The sequence below is a fragment of the Chanodichthys erythropterus genome, chromosome 22, assembly GCF_024489055.1.
Source record: "Chanodichthys erythropterus isolate Z2021 chromosome 22, ASM2448905v1, whole genome shotgun sequence".
In the NCBI taxonomy this organism is placed as follows: domain Eukaryota; kingdom Metazoa; phylum Chordata; class Actinopteri; order Cypriniformes; family Xenocyprididae; genus Chanodichthys; species Chanodichthys erythropterus.
In genome coordinates, this window is record NC_090242.1 from 36616829 (window position 1) to 36636872 (window position 20044).

At 39.2% G+C, this 20044-nt stretch overlaps 1 protein-coding gene and 1 long non-coding RNA gene across 5 annotated transcripts in view; both read left to right on the plus strand.

The window, feature by feature from the left end:
* The window catches only part of LOC137012835 (uncharacterized), a 28227-nt gene extending 26252 nt beyond the window's left edge, over positions 1 to 1975 (plus strand). The window contains exon 4 of the long non-coding RNA XR_010893620.1: positions 583 to 1975. This is a non-coding gene — a long non-coding RNA (uncharacterized lncRNA). The remainder of the gene's footprint in view (positions 1 to 582) is intronic.
* A 5995-nt stretch (positions 1976 to 7970) lies between these two features.
* Positions 7971 to 20044, plus strand: part of znf462 (zinc finger protein 462) — a 45952-nt gene continuing 33878 nt past the window's right edge. For 2 of the 4 annotated variants that reach the window (XM_067377100.1, XM_067377107.1), the window contains exon 1: positions 7971 to 8493. The gene's annotated coding sequence lies outside the window, so the exon portion shown is untranslated. Of the gene's footprint in view, positions 9053 to 15841; positions 15905 to 20044 lie in introns of those variants that run through there. The other 2 variants (XM_067377102.1, XM_067377105.1) reach the window with 2 other exon arrangements.

Below are 20044 nucleotides of genomic sequence, written 5' to 3' on the forward strand. Positions count from 1 at the left end.
GCGCGAGTCCCTCTCCAAAATCACCTGTCGTCAAAAGACCAAAACAGTCCCGAAGGCTCGTTCTAATCTTCCTGTTGATTCTTCATCATGAATCATTTTTAAGAGCCCATTACAGATCCTCCAGTAGCTCTTAAACGAATGAAACGCCACAATGTTTTTATCTTTCTTTCTGTCTCTCGCTTCAGTCAGAATTTACAATGAGAAGAAAATGACCCAGGCACGTTTGTTCAGCTACAGTAACCGGTGATGTTTACGTCCGTCAGCGTTCATAACTGAAGATCTGACGTCTAATGATCATCATTTAATGTGGTCAGATCGAAGATCTCCCTTCAGTAAATGTATTTAAGAAAACAAGACAGAAACGCTGAGGTGTCAGTGCAGTTCAATCAATAATATTACTGAATATTAAGTGTCTTTTAAACCCCAGCTGAGAAAGCTGCCAGTTTTTGATGTTTCATGACAGGTTCTGGTGTTTTGCTTCTTTAAACACAGATTCTAGGAGTTTCTCATGCACATGCGTTTGGTTCTACCTGGAATCTTCCAGTCTAAACATGTGATGAAGTATTTCTTCTGCATTTACAGATGGGTCGGTGTTTCTGTGTGTGTGTGTGTGATCTGGAGCGGATGCTGATGGATGGACTATCCGTGGCTCTCTGTTGATTCAGCAGTTGGATTCAGCACTTTCCAGGAAAAACACCTCCTCTTCAGGATGGATGAAACCTCGGCTTCATGAGCGGCTCTACAGCAGGACCATCAATCCATCATTATAAGATGTTTAAATATGCCGCATGCAAATGGAGCGAGCGTTTGATGTGCAGAGTTCAACAGCGTCACACAGGAAGTGACACTCATATACTCATACATGCTAATTCTCATCATTCGGACCTAATACAGTTTTTTTTAATTGCTTACGCACTAAATGTGAGGCTGAACTGAACCTTCAGAGCAAGTCTGCAAAACTGCAAACGCATCACGTGCTTTGCATTTGTAAAGCAAACTTTTTGCAAAACTCTGAACACAGTTCTCTACGGTAGACACATCGCTCAACACTAACAGCTTGTGTTTTATTTGGGAAACACTGACATTTAAATATCACAATCATTTACGGATGACCTACGGCCAATCATCATGTGTGAAAACACTTGACTTGATCACTTAGAAATCAACAAACACACGTGTGTGTGTGAGAGTGTGTGTCCTGTAAACTGATGTGACTGCTATAATACTCTGTGTCCCGGTCACATGACCACCATGACGGAGGTCGCATGAATAAATTTGGATTCTCTTGCTTTTTTTCTTGTTGAAACCCAGTCCCACGGCGAGACCCGCAGACCCGTCCTCAGCAGGACCATCTGAGTGTTTGACGTGTGTTTGTCTGTTTTTAGCCGCTCTGGAGGAGAACCTGGCAGTGCGCGGCCCGGAGCGGCTGGGTTTTCCCGGTGCAGCCTGTCCTGGTCTCCCAAATTAATCAGATTTACCGCGCCGGCCATATGTCGAGGCAGCATGTAACCTGCCCACCCTGATCCCAGATCAGCTCATCCTGAACGCAACAAACATCTCAGGTCAGCACAGAACAACCGCTGATGGATCCAGCTATTCGGAAGCTGTCGGATGTTCACTGGGTAAAGGTTCTTCAGTGGTTAGGAAGCAGAAATATGTTATAAAATGTTATGAAAATGTTCTCTGAATGTTCAAAATATAATTTTTTTAAAATGCTCCATTGTATCATTCTTCAAACATTATGGGAATGTTTCTTTTGAATGTTCTCTGAAGCATTTAAAAAACTAAAACATTTCAGAGAAAAACCTTCCATGAACGATGAATAAATCATGTTTTTGTGTGTATTGTATGTTATTATATGCAAGTGTGAACTTGAGAATAGAGGTCTGCTACCCAACCCAAACCTGAAGGTTTCACAAATATATTCGGGTTAAACTATAACAGTACCAGTCAGGTTCGGGTCGGGTCAAACGATCCCGGGTTTGGGCCTCAGTTTAAAGGGATAGTTCACTCAAAAATGAAAATAATGTCATTAATTTATCTCCCTCATGCTGTTCCACACCCGTAAGACCTTCGTTCATCTTCAGAACACAAATTAAGATATTTTTGATGAAATCCGATGGCTCAGTGAGGCCTGAGCAATGACATTTCCTCTCTCAAGATCCATAAAGGTACTAAAAACATATTTAAATCAGTTCATGTGAGTACAGTGGTTCAATATTAATATTATAAAGCCACGAGAATATTTTTGGTGCGCCAAAAAACGTTATGAATCAGTGTGTCGAATCAAAAGTCACGTGATTTCAGCCGTTTGGCGGTTTGACACGCAATCCAAATCATGATTCAACACACTGATTCATTACACTCCGAAGCTTCCTGAAGCAGTGTTTTGAAATCGACCATCTCTATAAAAGTCGTTATTTTGTTTTTTTGGCGCACCAAAAATATTCTCGTGGCTTTATAATATTAATATTGAGCCACTGTACTCACATGAACTGATTTAAATATGTTTTTAGTGCATTAATGGATCTTGAGAGAGGAAATGTCATTGCTCAGGCCTCACTGAGACATTGGATTTCAACAAAAATATCTTAATTTGTGTTCTGAAGATGAATGAAGGTCTTACGGGTGTGGAACGACATGAGGGTGAGTAATTAATGACATAATTTTCAGTTTTGGGTGAACTAACCCTTTAAAGCTTGTGCAGACCTCTACTCGAGAATTAACTCTGAACAAACGTTCTATTAACGTTACTGGGAGAATGTTTGTTCATAACTTTATCCTGTTAGCTAGGCTCTTCTTATCAAGAAACATGTTTTGCTGGATATGATTCTTCAGGGTTTAAAATGTGATCACTCATTTATCCTCATTAAATCAAGTCCAAACTGAATCTGAAAAATTTTGCATTTCTGTGCTTTGGATGAAATCTTCTGGATTTCTGTTAATGGATTAAACCTGGTAAACTGTGTTAAATTGAGCTACTAGACTCTTATTGAGCATTATCAAATAAAAATATTAATTAGGCCTATTAGCTTAAGCGTTTTGAACTGCAAGAGGCGTTACACTTTCTTCGTACACTGAATACGGAAGGCGATCTGGCAGAAGATTTCACATTTTAAAGTGAACTATAGGGTATGCACGTGACGTCACCGTCGACCGTTACGAATGCGGTAACGCCCACTGAGTGGCAAAAGACTGAGCGGCAGCATTGGTTTCCAGCGTGAATGTCGCGAAAAACACACAAAACACATCCAAAACGGGAAAGAGCTTTGTGATTGACTGTACAAATAGCTTTGACACAAAACCTGAGGCATATATTTAAAAACTGCCGAAAGCTACAGAAAAAAGAAGCAAATGGATCACTGCAATTCACAGAAACAGCTCGACTCCAGACCTGCAGTTATCATTTTGTGTCAAATTGTTGGATTTTGAGGTAAAATCATACCGTATATATTGAATTGTTATATATTGTGTTTACAACTCATCAATTAAATATTTACCATCTTATATTCTGCATAATTGGGTGTTTTTAAATAAACACTGACAAAAACTAAAATTTTTAGGGCTGGACAATATGACGATACGTATATAACATTAATATAAGTGACTACTCAGATTTAAACCTACCTATATTGTAGTTATATAAAATATTCACAGGCAGATTTGCTTTGTGTATTTCCCCGGCGTCGAAAACAGGCACATATAAATGTCAGGAAACACGACTCCTGGATATCCATGGATTAGGTTTATTTGACAAGTTGTAAGGAACACTTTCGAGTCCAACCTTTAGTGTAATCATTTGTTTTACTCACGTTTTCGCAGTTCCCCCTATTAAATCCAGTCATCCAGCAGGCTCTGTTGCCACTCAGTCCAGCTGAGGGAGCGCGTGCCGGCGGGAAAGTGACGTCAATGCATATCCTCTATTCCTTTAAACGTCCATAATATTAAGAGACGACAACGCGTGACGCCTTACCCGGAGCTGTTCTCTTCCTCAGGCTCGGAATTATGCGCTTCCATGTCAACAGTATCAACGCCGAGATGAATCTGCAGCAGTCCGGTACAAACGTTCATTATTATGCAATGTTTTGTTCTTTGAGGCATGAGGTAACGACGGCGTGGCTTTGGTGACGCTCTGTTATGATTTGAAAGCCAGCTCGCTATTGCTAAGCTCTTATCAGTCATACATGAATAAAACAGGTCAGATTTCTGTAATAACTCTACTAATAAACCTTAACCAGGTTTATAAGTTTATCATAAATCCATTTTATTTCAATCTCATACATTTTAACTTTACTTGATCCACAGCTAGTTATATTTTAACCATGTTCTTACTTTTTTAACTGAAATTGTGTTTACAATGAACAGATTTATGCTGATTCTAAGCAATTTGATTAAATGTATTATTTCAATAAATTCCAATAGATGCAAATAAGGATTAGTTCTCTTTTGAATTAAAATTTCCTGATAATTTACTCACCCTCATGTCATCCATGTCTTTCTTTCTTCAGTGGAAAAGAAATAAAGGTTTTTAAAGGAAAACATTCCAGGATTTTTCTCCATATAGTGGACTTCACTGGGGTTCAACGGGTTGAAGGTCCAAATGTCAGTTTCAGTGCAGCTTCAAAGAGCTCTACATGATCCCAGACGAGGAATAAGAGTCTCATCTAGAGAAACCATCGGACATTTTCTAAAATAAATATACTTTTTAACAACAAATGCTCGTCTTGCACTGCTCTGTGATGCTCCACGCATGACGTAATCATGTTGGAAAGGTCACGCGTGACGTAGGTGGAAATACTGCAGTAGAGCGAAAAACTCCATTAAAAACTTCAAAATCGTCCAACATCGTTGTTTTACCTTTTTTTGTAAAGGCCGTTTGACTTAGTCTTTACACGTCCTCTTTGTAAACACTGGATCGGTACTTCCACCTACGTCACGCGTGACCTTTCCAACATGATTACGTCATGCGTGGAGCATCACAGAGCAGTGCAAGACGAGCATTTGTTGTTAAAAAGTATATAATTGTTATTTTGTTTAGAAAATGAGCGATGGTTTCTCTAGATGAGACTCTTATTCCTCGTCTGGGATCATGTAGAGCTCTTTGAAGCTGCACTGAAACTGACATTTGGACCTTCAACCCGTTGAACCCCAGTGAAGTCCACTATATGGAGAAAAATCCTGGAACGTTTTCCTTCATTTCTTTTCCACTGAAGAAAGAAAGACATGAACATCTTGGATGACATGGAAATTATAAATGACAGTAAATTATCAGGAATTTTGTATTCTGAAGTGAACTAATCAGTTATTAATAAATAATTTTTTATGCAAAAATCTCCATTTATGACTGACAAATATGCATCATATTAAGTTTATCAGTTCGATCATGTTAAAACTGTAATCATAATGGATGGAATTTGTATATGCAACATTGAAATCCTTCTCACTCGATCTGCAGAAGTAGAACAGGTTGTGATGGTTTCAGCAGATGAGGTGATGTCGACTGCGCTGCACTTCTAAGACGTCGCTAAACGTGTGAAAGGCATTTAATGAGGTGCAACTGAGTCCTGAGGGGAAATACTACGGTAAGTCATCACCTCACAAGGCTGCTGTCTATTACACCTGCCTTTGTGTCCAAATATTTACCTGAAACATGATGCGGTGAAGTCGAGCAGGTAATGAAGATTTAGAGCTCACCTGAGACGCAACAGAAACATCTTTTATTCTCTTTCGTCAATATGAGTTTGTTTTATTTTGATGTTTCTCTCAAGGGTTTTGCTAGGAATAGAAAACTAGCTCACTACATAGTGGACACTGGATAATGTCTGCTATTTGTATATATATATATATATATATAGTGATAATGTTTAATCAAATGAACTCATCATGATGCACATGAGTGCCATGAATTAAATTCAGTAATTTTTGCATTTTTAATCCAATTCTGTATAAAATTATAGTCGATTATAAAGCCTTTTTTTTTGCAAAAGAACAAAAACATCAAGAGAGTCAATTTAGATCTAATGTTGAGTTTAAGTGCACTTTACTAGAGGGTTTTTACTTTTGAGTTCGAGTTTACCGGCATATTCTTCATGCACTTCATAACTGCGTTTACATTTATGCATTTGGCAACATGTATGCATTTTATCGATTCACGCATTCCTCGGGAATTAAGCCCATAACCATCCGTGTCGTCCATTATGTTTAATGACATTTGGAGTAAAACTGAAGAACAGCACAAGTCACATATTCCAGCACTTTCCATGTCAATGATTTATGATTGTGTCATGCTTTATTGGTGTTCTGTGTCAGTCAGGCTCATTGAGTTATGATTTATGAATTAGTGGTTAAGAGCAGCTAAAAATCTAATTAACCGTTGTGTCAAGTGGCCACAGATAGAAACCCAGAGAGAAGGAATGGGCGAAAACAAGCGTGCCGTCTTTCATAAACACTGCTGGAGAGGAGAACGATATCCCAGCATGCAATCTGAATGCGAATGAAGTTCCAGACACTTGCATTAAGTCTTCAGACAATCAGCTGCTTTTTACTGGAATATGCGTCGATTAGTTCTTGAACAGCTTGGCGTTAAAGTTCAGATGCGTTCATTCTGTCCATCTGTAACATCTGCCATCCTCACATACACTAGATAAAGGATTAGTTCACTTTCTAATTAAAATTACCTGATAATTTACTCTCCTTCATGTCATCCAAGATGTTCATGTCTTTCTTTCTTCAGTTGAACAGAAATGAAGGTTTTTGATGAAAACATTCCAGGATTTTTCTCCATATAGTGGACTTCAATGGGGTTCAACGGGTTGAAGGTCCAAATGTCAGTTTCAGTGCAGCTTCAAAGAGCTCTACATGATCCCAGACGAGGAATAAGAGTCTCATCTAGAGAAACCATTCTAAAAAAATAAAAATTATATACTTTTTAACCACAAATGCTCGTCTTGCATTGCTCTGTGATGCTCCACGCATGACGTAATCATGTTGGAAAGATCACGCATGACGTAGGCGGAAGTACTGATCCAGTGTTTACAAAGACTAAGTCAAACGGCCTTTACAAAAAAAAAGATGTCGGACGATTTTGAAGTTGGAGGAGAAAATGAGATGGAGTTTTCTGCAGTATTTCCATCATGCGTGACCTTTCCAACATGATTACGTCATGTGTGGAGCATCACAGAAAACGCTGTACTTATTCAAACACCACATCTTTATTTACAATTGCATTGCAAACAAGCAGAAACGTTACAGAGCAAGACGAGCATTTGTGGTTAAAAAGCATATAATTGTTTTTTTGTTTAGTAAATGAGCGATGGTTTCTCTAGATGAGACTCTTATTCCTCGTCTGGGATCATGTAGAGCTCTTTGAAGCTGCACTGAAACTGACATTTGGACCTTCAACCCGTTGAACCCCAGTGAAGTCCACTATATGGAGAACAATCCTGGAATGTTTTCCTCAAAAACCTTCATTTCTTTTCCACTGAAGAAAGAAAGACATGAACATCTTGGATGACATGGAGGAGAGTAAATTATCAGGACATTTTAATTCTCAAGTGAACTAATACTTTAAATCTTCCCAGCTAAAATGGAACGTTCTGGCAAGGTTATGAACAAACGTTCTTCTAATAACGTTCTTGAAACGTGATGAAATGTTTACTGGTGCGAGGGCGGGGCAATCTGTCACTCACATTAGATCCACCAATAACAAACAGCAACCATCCAATCAATTCCCCACGGAGAAATATCAAGCCCCGCCCTACATTTGTTCTTGTTCGAGGCGCGTTTAACTCGCACATAATTCACAAGAGGGAAGAAATGACTAAAACGTTCTTATTTTATGTGTCAAAACATATGAATTTACTGAAGCCAGTAATATCTAAATAAAAACAATCACTCCATAAGATTCACAAAATGCAATTTATTTAACATCACATGACTGCGGTGCACATAATGTGCTGGATAATGATCTGGTTCCTCTGAAAAGACAACATGTGAAAAAACGCACGATGGAGATATTATGGAAATCTCATCTCTATATGTGACATGTGACGCGACTGCGGTGTATAGCGCGCGCCATAATGAAGCGCTGTAATGACGCGTCCTCATCATATGGCTCATCATAATGTGTCATAAGCGCCGTGAGGGGCTCCATGTTTGAGCTCCATTACTGCTGGAGTCATGAGAGGCTCTGTGGACCTTCCTCCTGTCTCACTGTCTCATCGCAAACTCTTGTGCACCCTCTGGTGCTTGCTAGACTCCAAAACTTCTTTGTGTTGCCTGCTTAGCAGATTGTCTTCCTTGTCTCTGAGGCTGCTCATTATTCAGAGACAGCCGGAGCTCAGGTCATCTGCAGCTGCCGTACTGAAGAAGAAGAAGAAGGAGGAGGAGAAGAAGGAGAAGAAGAAGAAGAAGAAGAAGAAGCAGGAGGGAAGATGGCGAACATTCTGCTGCTCTAGACCGGGAACAACTTCACAGAAGATCCAGGATCCAGCCGTGAGTATTCGGTTTCTCGATCTCGCCTCAACCCACAACGACGCGTTTGAGCTCGGGATCCGTGGAGAGGCGCTTCGGGAACGACCTGGAAAAGCGCTTCCCACCAGCAGGGGAACGGAACCGAGCGAATCCTCCAAAACGGGCACCTTGGTGCATGTAGAGTGACGCGTTGCTGGAGTGTTCGCACGCGTGTTTTTCGTCGCGAGGGCGTTTGAGGGACGCGTTCGGTTGCGAGTGAAATGTGACGGGAAGCCATTGCGCGGATTTGGAGCTCCGCGTCCATTAGTCAGAGAGAGAGACAGACGGACGCGACGCGTGCGGACGCGCGCGCACTACGCTCTCGTGACGTGACGGTGTTACAATGTAACGCCGTTGTTGTTGTTGTTTTTCCGCGCCGGGCTCCAGGTGTTTGTCACCGCAGGTGTAGAATGACACCGAGGCTTCCTCCAGAAAATGGAGTCTCGCTGGAGCCTCACTGGAGAACAAAGGTTGACTTTCTCCTGCTGCCACTGCTGGCCACTGCATGGACCTGCTGGACGCGCCGCGAGCGAGACGTTCGGTGACACATTTCATGCTTTTTTTGCACTTTTCCCTCTGTTAGTTTGACCCACGCGCGATGTTACGCACGCTGCGGTTTGTTATTGTGCTGTTTTTGGAGTCGAATGTGCTTTAGTTGGAGGGTTCACGATGACTTTAGCGTGTTTATGCTGAATTGTGCAGCTCCACAGTGGCCTACAGACGCTCCTGCAGAGTTTCTGCTCTATAGAAGCTCTCCAAATGTGCATTTACTGTCATTTTAGTGCATTTTTAGTGGATGGAGTCATGCATATGCATGCATCACGTTGGGTTTAGAACTTATGAATGCATTAATGCTGAACTTTTCTTTGCTTGTACAGTTCCCTTAATGCACCTGTGTGTTGTTTTGGACCAAATGTGAAGCTTCTGCTTGGAAGTGAAAGTGTGCACTTGTCTGGCTCAAGTCTAATAATCTGATTCATGTATGATTATTTGTGACACACCATCAGAGCTTTTTGGTGAAAGGCGTCTGTGTGTGTGTGTGTCCTTCTGCAATCGCTCTGGCCACTGTGAAATCCCGCTGACAAAGACAGCGCGCTACACACACACACTCACACACTCTCAATGCGACAGACGCAGGCCAGAGGAACTCAAAATGGTGGCACGTCTCCCATGTCAGGGCAAACAGGTTCTCTCACATGAAGGTTACTGGCTGTTTTTGAGAGACTGCTGCTGTCTGATGTTTCTAAGCAGGTTCTTTGTGGTTTCATGTAGCCGTATGCGTGTTCTTTGTAATATTTTACTGAATTCAGATTGTTGAACTAAAATGCATAGTGTTTTATGGGTTTGCAACCAATGCATATGTGATGTCTTGGCAGCTTGTTCATCCAGTTCTTCCGCAGCTTGTAGATTTTGAGATTTTCCCTGTAGTTTCACAGTAACGACTCTGATCTGGTCGAGCGTCTGACCTGGAAAAGCTAAAAGCCGTCTTATGCAACTGTTGAGCACACAGCGATGGCTCATGGTTCAAGCTCACCGCTGACCCACTTTTCATGAAGATCCAGTCTAAAGCCTGTTCAGCTGGCAGGAGAAATGCTGGGATTGTAGTTTGCACCTAAACTTTTGCTTTGTTTTCTGTAGTTTCACGCTTTATTTCCACAGATCATTAAAGCAGCTTCACTAGAAAATCAATGATGCAAACTTCATCAAATATGAAGTAAATCATAACGAGTCCACGGGAGAGAATCTCCACATCTTGTAGTGTTTTTGTTAGATGATTGTCGAGGATGATCAGAAGTTTGTAGTTCTGGATTATATGCGTCAGATCCGTTTATTGCACGTTCTTTATTGTCTCTCTGTCATGTTGAACACAGAAAACCAATAAATAGACACAAAGGCTTCACATCTATTTTTAATGAAAAACCAATGAGGATGAAGTTCACAGTGTAAACATGAGCTCCGTTCCAAACCCCGTTGAGCGGCCTACCTAGACGACATATTAAGACATCATGGAAAATGCACTATTTTAGCCAGTATAAGTGTTTGTATGGTTCATTATAGCATTGTCGGAGTGATTGTTTGTGTGGCACACGAGTTGCTGTCACTCGGGTTTATGACCTGTAGCACCCGTTGACTTTATTTCACGTTTAAACCGACTGTTTTGCAGCTCGTATGTTATTTTCCAGGTGTGGATCATGGAACATGTTCATCTGTGGATCTTTATCGTCTTACTAAAACATTTAGTTCCTAATAGCTGATATTTTAGATGTTTCCCAGCATTGCGGCTGCAACTAACTGTTGATTATTTCTATGCAGATTTTATTTTCTGTATTTTGGCAATGGAAAAAAGTTCTCCATGCACATGATGGCCAGTGTTATCATCCAAACAACGGACAAGTCGAACGCTATAAAAACAGATCTAGTGAATGTGAATCTATGAAAACATCTCATTCTAAACCAGAAACTGCTTGTCCAAAGAAGCAGAAGTTTAAATAACTAAATTTACGCATTCACTAGTAAGAGCTTGATGTAAAAGCTTGTTTTTTTGGTTACACTTTATAGTCCTCTTTAGACATTCTACTAACTAGTAGTAACTTTGCAACTACATGTTAACTAGCAGTCATTAGAGTATTAGTAGACTTTATCCTGATGCTCCTCCAACAGACAACTGTTCAACTACTCTATTACTCTACTAACCCGAACCATAACCTACTAATACTCTAATCAGAGTTAGTTGACATGGAGTTGCAAATTTACTTTTTAAAAGTGTCAAAAAATATAATGGAGATAAAAGTTTTATTAAGTGTTAACAATGAGATTGTGTGGTTTTTATAATCAGTTAAAACTACTTTTGTCATTTTTACAAGATTTGTCACTAAAAAAGTCATTCGGTTTAACCAAAATCTCGGTTTTACTGAATGACGATATTTTCAAACAATGCTAACAGGCTGATATGCAAAAGGACAATCAAACATTTTATATTTAGCACAAGTTTTTTAAATATTACAACATTTTCCATGTTTTATAGCGGTTGCACCGAATGACCTGATGTTTCGGGACATGCGTATGATCAAGAGAAAACATGAATTTATCAAATAGTTAAAAGAGAGTTAGTTACTTTGCTTCATGACCATGTGGTCCTTTGCAGGTGTCTGAATGATGTCACATGATATTGACCACATGACTTGATCCAAAAGCAATTGGTTACTCCGAATGACATCAATGAAATTCATTTTTCCAGACATTCTTTCTCATAACAAACAACTTCTACACATAATTTTAACACCATTTTGCACTATGTTGATATATGATGTTATAAAATCATGCCAGAATAAAAATATATACATTTATTACATTTTAAGATATTTTAATCACAAATGAAATGGCTGTATTGGACGGTTAAACCGAATGACACTTCAAAATCTTTAAAATACCTTTATATGAAGCAAAATATAATTAAAACCTTCTGGATTCAATAAAAGAGATCTAGTTGTTCTACCGTACACACTTCATATATCTTTGTTTTTTAATTATTATTAAGTCCTTTGGACAAAAAAAAATGACCCGTCACGTCAGTTACTTAGTCAGTAGAATGTCGACCATTGAAATAAAGTGTTACCATTTTTTCTGATCACGTGTACACTAAATTTGTTCATGAGCTTGACGTTATTTGCTCTAATTAGTAGTTCTATAAGGTTTCAACACTGGCCTTGTGTCGTTATTTCATAGTTGAAGAAGAAACCAAACAACAACAAACTACTAGAGAATATTGACAAGGAAATTAAAATCTGAAATCACACGCAAACTGGACAAAAATCTTTCTAGTGCACACGCAGTATACTTAGTGTTCAAATCAAAAATGAAGCTCAGCACATCAGAGACTTCAGGTCTGTGAGTTTCGAGCACATGAATGATGTCGTATTTACAAGTGGGAAACATGGAAAAACATTAAACTCGAGTATTATTAGTTTTCGTTGTGATTATTGGAGATTTGTGAAGCTTCACTGGTGTCAAAAATTGTGGTATTGTTTTAATATTTGTTTTTAAAGATAAAAAATCTTACTTTTAAATTACATATTAATTTGACTATATAATAATAATAATTATAATTTTTATTATGATTATTACTACTAAATAAAAATATGAAACCCTAACCATAAAATGAAACAAATGAGTATTTAAGAAAAATAATATAATATTTTTACATTGCATTACAACTGTAAAATTACAACACTAATATCTTATTTTCATTTCCAGAAATTAAACCATTGAGTTTTTATTTTGACTGAAAGCCGCAGGGAGCCTTAAAGCTGTTCTTTTGTTGACAGATTAACAAAGATTTCTTTTCAATTAATTTTGACTGATTTTCATGGATTAGTTTTGGAAACTGAAATGTGCGAGTGAGATAAAGATGACGTTCTGTTGCTCCGGACCTTTACAGTCCGGATTCAGCGATCGCAGGCCGTAGATGTTGGTGTGCGTGGAGTAATGTGATGATTTAATCTGCATGATTTTGTTTTTAATATGTCCTGTGATGTTGTGCTTTCTGTAGGTCACTTTAATTACTCTGACCATAAAACATCCTTCTTGTTTAGGAGTTACAATGCTTCATTTGTCATGTCAGTTCAGAGATGTTTCTCCTCAGATCTTTGAGTTTTGATCGGTGTCGAGGAGACACCCGTGAGATTAAAGCGCTGATCTGTCTCTCCTGCAGGAGCTTGTGGGAAGCGCGCTGCGTTTCTGATTGTTTTTAAAGGACGCCGTGCGTTCGAGGCAGCTGAAGGGCTTCCATTTTGATGGTCGAGTGATCTGAGCTACAAAATGGACCTTTCATTCCGCTGAAGGAGGCAGAAACTCACAGAAGCGCTGAAGTTTGGAGTTGTTCCTCAGGCAGCCGGACGGAGAAAGAAACGAGACACACAAAAGCCAATTGAAATGGTCCAGCGGACACTTTCTTGACATGATGCATTGGCTTCTGCAGTCTCAGTCATTCACTCCACGGAGTTATATAACGTTCTGGTGGACATTAGAAACAGAGCCTCGAGTTAAGAGTGACTGTGCTGCTGCTGCGTTTATTTACGTAACCTCGTTTGGTTCATAATTAGCGGTGCTTTGTGTCTTTTTATTGCAATTCCAGCAGTCAGACTGTGAATTTGCGCATTATTAGTTTAATTGGATTGTCTTCATCGAGTTCCTGCCCTCAGATGATCTCAGTTCCTGCAGATTTAAGTGTTTCTGTAGTGTTTGAGATCCTCCAGACCAGGTTCTGCGGAGGTTAGGTGTTCGTCTGACAGATCCCGAAGTAGAAAGTGTCCGTCTAGCTTCTGTTGGCACCACAGATCGCATCTCTCTCTCCATTCGAGTCTTTGTTGTGAGACCGTTTCACCGCAACATGAACTTTTCGCTCCTCAGCGTTGACAGCATCTGATGTGAAGAGTCTGACATCAAACCTCCTTCTTTTTGTGTGAGATTGATTGAGATATGACAGTTCTAGTATCAGTCAATGATCTGAAATATTATTTAGATCAATGTATTTGAAATATAATGTTACATATTTAAACAAATTAATTATATAATATTATGTATAATATACAGTTATTAATATTAATATAAGAAATTATAATATTATTAACATAAATATTATCATATATAATATAATGCATAATTAATAATATTAATATAATAAATTATAATATATTATTACTATTAATATTGACATAAAAACTCTTAACTTAATTACAATGCAAAAAAACATATTAAGATTATATAATAGTAATAATTATATAATAATATTAAGATTTTATTAATATTCACCATTCTTGAAACTTCTGGAATCATAACATTAATTTTGGTTAATTTACCAATATCGGCCCAGTTTCTGATATTATTATTATTACTATTAATAATATATATTGTGAAAATTTTTAAATATTATTACAATGTAAATCAGCTGTTTTCTATGTGAAGTGTAATTTATTCCTGAATTTTCAGCATCATTACTCCAGTCTTCAGTGTCACATGATCCTTCAGAAATCATTCTGATATGCTGATTTGCTGCTCAAGAAACATTTATGATTATTATCAGTGTTGAAAACAGTATTTTTGTGGAAACCGTCATATGCTACCATTCAAAAGTTTGTGGTCAGCATGATTTTTTTCCTTCTATTAATCAAGGACGCATTAAACTGATCAAAAGTGATATTAATAAAGATTCTAAATAAATGCTGTTCTTTTGAACTTCATCAAAGAATCCTGAAAAACAAAATGAATCACAGTTTCCACAAAGATACAACTGTTTTCAGCACTGATCATAATCATAAATGTCTCTTGAGCAGCACTTTCCATTGAGTTCCAGTATAAACTCATTGTTATTCTCCTTCACTGATGCTCCAGCAGTCGCTCGGACTCGTGGGTTCTGCAGATGTCTGGAAACATTCAGCGTTCTTTAGGCGGTTCTGTTCCTATAGAGGCCGAGCGCAGAGGCAGGACAAGGCGTCCTTTGAGAGCGAACAGCAGCGGTGTTGTGGAGATCCGCTCGCCTCTGTCCCGCTCAACTGGAAGGTGCCAGTGTCCAAGTCTGATTAAATATTGAAGAAGTTGGAAGGAAGGAAGCTCTCGTCGGTGAGTTAATATTAATGGATCTCTCGTCTTTCTGGCGTGTCGTAAGCGGACGAGAGTTCGGTCGTGTTTAACAGCGGCAGTGAGACGTATGGATCCACTGGAGAGGGAAGCGTGTGAATGTGAACGCAGGACATCGGCATGTTGTGTTGCTATTTATAGATGTGAGCTCTTAGAGTCTGTCTGTTTGAAATCCTTGAGCTACATGGATCACGTCGACTTCTGGTTGTTCTTGCAGGAACGTCCATCATATATTATTCTGCTTCAGTCTTCACTTACTCTTATGGGTTTTCTTGCAACTTCTGCTGTGTTTTTGTGGGTAATTCTGTGCTGAATTTTGTGGAAGACCATTTTCAGCTGTTTCGAGCTTGTTTGCATGATCTGATTAAACACTTGAATGACTAACAAATCTATGGTGTAAAATAATTAGTATTATCTCCGTTGCTGTTATGGTATAATTTGTGTGTCGGCAAACATCGGCTCTTTGTATGTTGTCGTTGTTATTGGCCATTGAAAACCTCCTCTCATTTGAATTGTGCAGAATCATCGACAGTCTGTTACGGTTTCTAGTCCTTCAGGTTAGTGAATGGGTTCGTAGTAACTGGTTCTTCCTGTACTCTTCCTGTACTTCCTGTACTGTACATTTACAACACAAACAGATGATAAAAGTTTGTTGGCTTGTAAAGCTGTGGTGACTGACTCCAGCGTGATGGATGTAATATTTACAGTCAAAATGTGAAATTATCAGTATGCACTGCTGGTCATGAGTTTGAGGACGGTAAGATTTTTTAAATGTCTCTTCTGCTCACCAATGCCGCTTTTATTTGATCAAAAACACAGTAAAAATTGCGAAATATTATTCCAATGTAAAACAACTTTTTTCTATGTGAATATATTGTAAAATGTAATTTATGTCCTGTGATCAAAGCTGAATTTTCAGCACCATTACTCCAGTCTTCAGTCACATGATCACATGGAACGTGACGGTAAACAGTTTGCATTCACAATTTGTTCTGAAGTGTCTAGCGTTTGTCTAATTATGGCTGTTGAAAGTAGTGAAGTTTCATTCTGCTCGTATGAAATGACGTTTATTTGCTGTAAACGTCAGCTTTAAGACAAACTAAATGTAAACTGCTCTTTGTGGAAATGATTCTGATGACACAGTGATCATACGGGTGTTTTGACTCATGATTAGAATAATACTGTGGTGCAGCTGATTAAAATCTCAAGTGAAGAACATTTCAAACAAGGCTGCTTCTTCAGTAAACACTTAATTTTTAGTTAAATCAGTATTTGCTCTGAAACCTCCCTGGCTCTTGTTTTCCGTCAGCTGGGAGTAGTCCATCATTAAGAGATCGTAGTGTCCAAACAGAGGACCGTTTCTCTTGTCTTTGGTCGAGCCGTCTTCATGCTTTGATGTTCTATGCGGTTTGATGGAAACACTCATTGGCTTGAGAAAACTGCCCGAATCAGGCCAAAGGCAGAAAGAGAACAGCGGAATTGGAACTGAAGGTTTCCTGAGGGAAAACGCTTCCTGGTTATTTTCCAATGTTTTGGTCCTGAGCATTTCATTCTTTTCTTCTTACAGTCGCTCCCAGAGCTCTGTTGGCCTCATTGGATGGTGATGCGTGACTTTAATGACACTATTTGTAGCATCTTGCCCTCTTGACCTCAGAGCTTGTGTAGTGTAGTGTAGCGCAGTACTGTATAATATAGTGTAGTGTGGTGAGGTGTAGTGCATTGTATAGTGTAATGTAGTTTAGTGTAGTGCAGTATAGTATAGTACAGTACAGTTTAGCATAGTGTAATGCAGGGAGGTAGTATAGTATAGTATAGTATAGTACAGTGTAGTGTGATGAGGTGTAGCATAGTGCAGTGAGGTGTAGCATACTATAGTGTGGTAAGGTATAGTGTAGTGTAGTGTAGTGTAGTGTACTGTAGTATAGTGCAGTGTAGTGTACTATAGTGTAGTGCAGTGAGGTGTAGCGAAATATAGTGCAGTGTAGTGTGATGTGTAGTATAGTGCAGTGCAGTGAGGTGTGGTGTAGTATAGTGTAATATACTGTAGTATAGTGTAGTGCAGCGAGATATAGGGAAGTATAGTATAGTATAGTGCAGTGCAGTGAGGTGTGGTGTAGTATAGTGTAATGTACTGTAGTATAGTGTAGTGCAGTGAGATATAGTGAAGTATAGTACAGTATAGTGTAGTGCAGTGCAGTGAGGTGTAGTGTACTATAGTGTAGTGAGGTGTAGTATACTATAGTGCAGTGTGGTGTAGTATAGTGTAGTGCAGTGTGGTGTAGTGCGTTGAAGTGTAGTGTAGTGTAGTGCAGTGTAGTGTACTATAGTGTAGTGCAGTGAGGTGTAGCAAAATATATAGTACAGTGCAGTGTAGTGTGATGAGGTGTAGTATAGTGTAATGTACTGTAGTATAGTGTAGTGCAGTGAGATATAGTGAAATATAGTACAGTATAGTGGAGTGCAGTGCAGTGAGGTGTAGTATACTGTAGTGCAGTGTGGTGTAGTATAGTGTAGTGCAGTGTGGTGTAGTTTAGTGCATTGAAGTGTAGTATAGTGCAGTGTAGTGTACTATTGTGTAGTGCAGTGAGGTGTAGCGAAATATATAGTACAGTACAGTGTGGTGTGATGAGGTGTAGTATACTGTAGTGCAGTGTGGTGTAGTGCAGTGTAGTGTACTATAGTGTAGTGCAGTAAGGTGTAGCGAAATATATAGTACAGTACAGTGTGGTGTGATGAGGTGTAGTATAGTGCAGTGCAGTGAGGTGTGGTGTACTATGGTGTAGTGAGGTGTAGTATAATGTAGTGCAGTGTGGTGTAGTTTAGTGCATTGAAGTGTAGTATAGTGCAGTGTAGTGTACTATTGTGTAGTGCAGTGAGGTGTAGTGTAGTGCGTTGAAGTGTAGTATAGTGCAGTGTAGTGTACTATTGTGTAGTGCAGTGAGGTGTAGCAAAATATATAGTACAGTGCAGTGTAGTGTGATGAGGTGTAGTATAGTGTACTGCAGTGAGGTATAGTGAAGTATATTACAGTATAGTATAGTGCAGTGCAGTGAGGTGTAGTGAACTATAGTGTAGTGAGGTGTAGTATACTGTAGTGCAGTGTGGTGTAGTGCGTTGAAGTGTAGTGCAGTGTAGTGTACTATAGTGTAGTGCAGTAAGGTGTAGCGAAATATATAGTACAGTGCAGTGTAGTGTGATGAGGTGTAGTATAGTGTAATGCAGTGAGGTATAGTGAAGTATATTACAGTATAGTATATTGCAGTGCAGTGAGGTGTGGTGTACTATGGTGTAGTGAGGTGTAGTATAGTGTAGTGTAGTGTGGTGTAGTGTAGTGCATTGAAGTGTAGTATAGTGCAGTGTAGTGTACTATTGTGTAGTGCAGTGAGGTGTAGTGTAGTGCGTTGAAGTGTAGTATAGTGCAGTGTAGTGTACTATTGTGTAGTGCAGTGAGGTGTAGTGTAGTGCGTTGAAGTGTACTATAATGCAGTGTAGTGTACTATAGTGTAGTGTAGTGTGGTGTAGTGTAGTGCATTGAAGTTTAGTATAGTGCAGTGTAGTGTACTATTGTGTAGTGCAGTGAGGTGTAGTGTAGTGCGTTGAAGTGTAGTATAGTGCAGTGTAGTGTACTATTGTGTAGTGCAGTGAGGTGTAGTGTAGTGCGTTGAAGTGTAGTATAGTGCAGTGTAGTGTACTATTGTGTAGTGCAGTGAGGTGTAGTGTAGTGCGTTGAAGTGTAGTATAGTGCAGTGTAGTGTACTATTGTGTAGTGCAATGAGTTGTAGCGAAATATATAGTAAAGTGCAGTGTAGTGTGATGAGGTGTAGTATAGTGCAGTGCAGTGTACTATTGTGTAGTGCAGTGAGGTGTAGCAAAATATATAGTACAGTGCAGTGTAGTGTGATGAGGTGTAGTATAGTGTAATGCAGTGAGGTATAGTGAAGTATATTACAGTATAGTATATTGCAGTGCAGTGAGGTGTAGTGTACTATAGTGTAGTGAGGTGTAGTATACTGTAGTGCAGTGTGGTGTAGTGCGTTGAAGTGTAGTGCAGTGTAGTGTACTATAGTGTAGTGCAGTAAGGTGTAGCGAAATATATAGTACAGTGCAGTGCGGTGTGATGAGGTGTAGTATAGTGTAATGCAGTGAGGTATAGTGAAGTATATTACAGTATAGTATAGTGCAGTGCAGTGAGGTGTAGTGTACTATAGTGTAGTGAGGTGTAGTATACTGTAGTGCAGTGTAGTGTAGTGCGTTGAAGTGTAGTATAGTGCAGTGTAGTGTACTATTGTGTAGTGCAGTGAGGTGTAGTGTAGTGCGTTGAAGTGTAGTATTGTGTAGTGCAGTGAGGTGTAGTGTAGTGCGTTGAAGTGTAGTATAGTGCAGTGTAGTGTACTATTGTGTAGTGCAGTGAGTTGTAGCGAAATATATAGTAAAGTGCAGTGTAGTGTGATGAGGTGTAGTATAGTGTAGTACAGTGTAGTGTAGTGTAGTTTACTGTAGTGCAGTGAGGTGTAGTATAGTGCAGTGTAGTGAGGTGAAGTATAGTACAGTGCAGTGTAGTGCGACAAATTGTAGTATATTGCATTGTGTAGTGAAGTATAGTACAGTATAGTGTAGTGCAGTGAGGTATAGTATAGTGTACTGTAGTGCAGTGAGGTGAAGTATAGTACAGTATAGTGTAGTGCATTGAGGGATAGTATAGTGTAGTGTAGTGTAGTGAAGTATAGTGTAGTGTAGTGAAGTGTAGTGTAGTGTAGTGATGTATAGTGTAGTGTAGTGAAGTATAGTGTAGTGTAGTGAAGTGTAGTGTAGTGTAGTGTAGTGAAGTATAGTGTAGTGTAGTGCAGTGAGGTGTTGTGTAGTGTAGTGTAGTGAAGTGTAGTGTAGTGAAGTATAG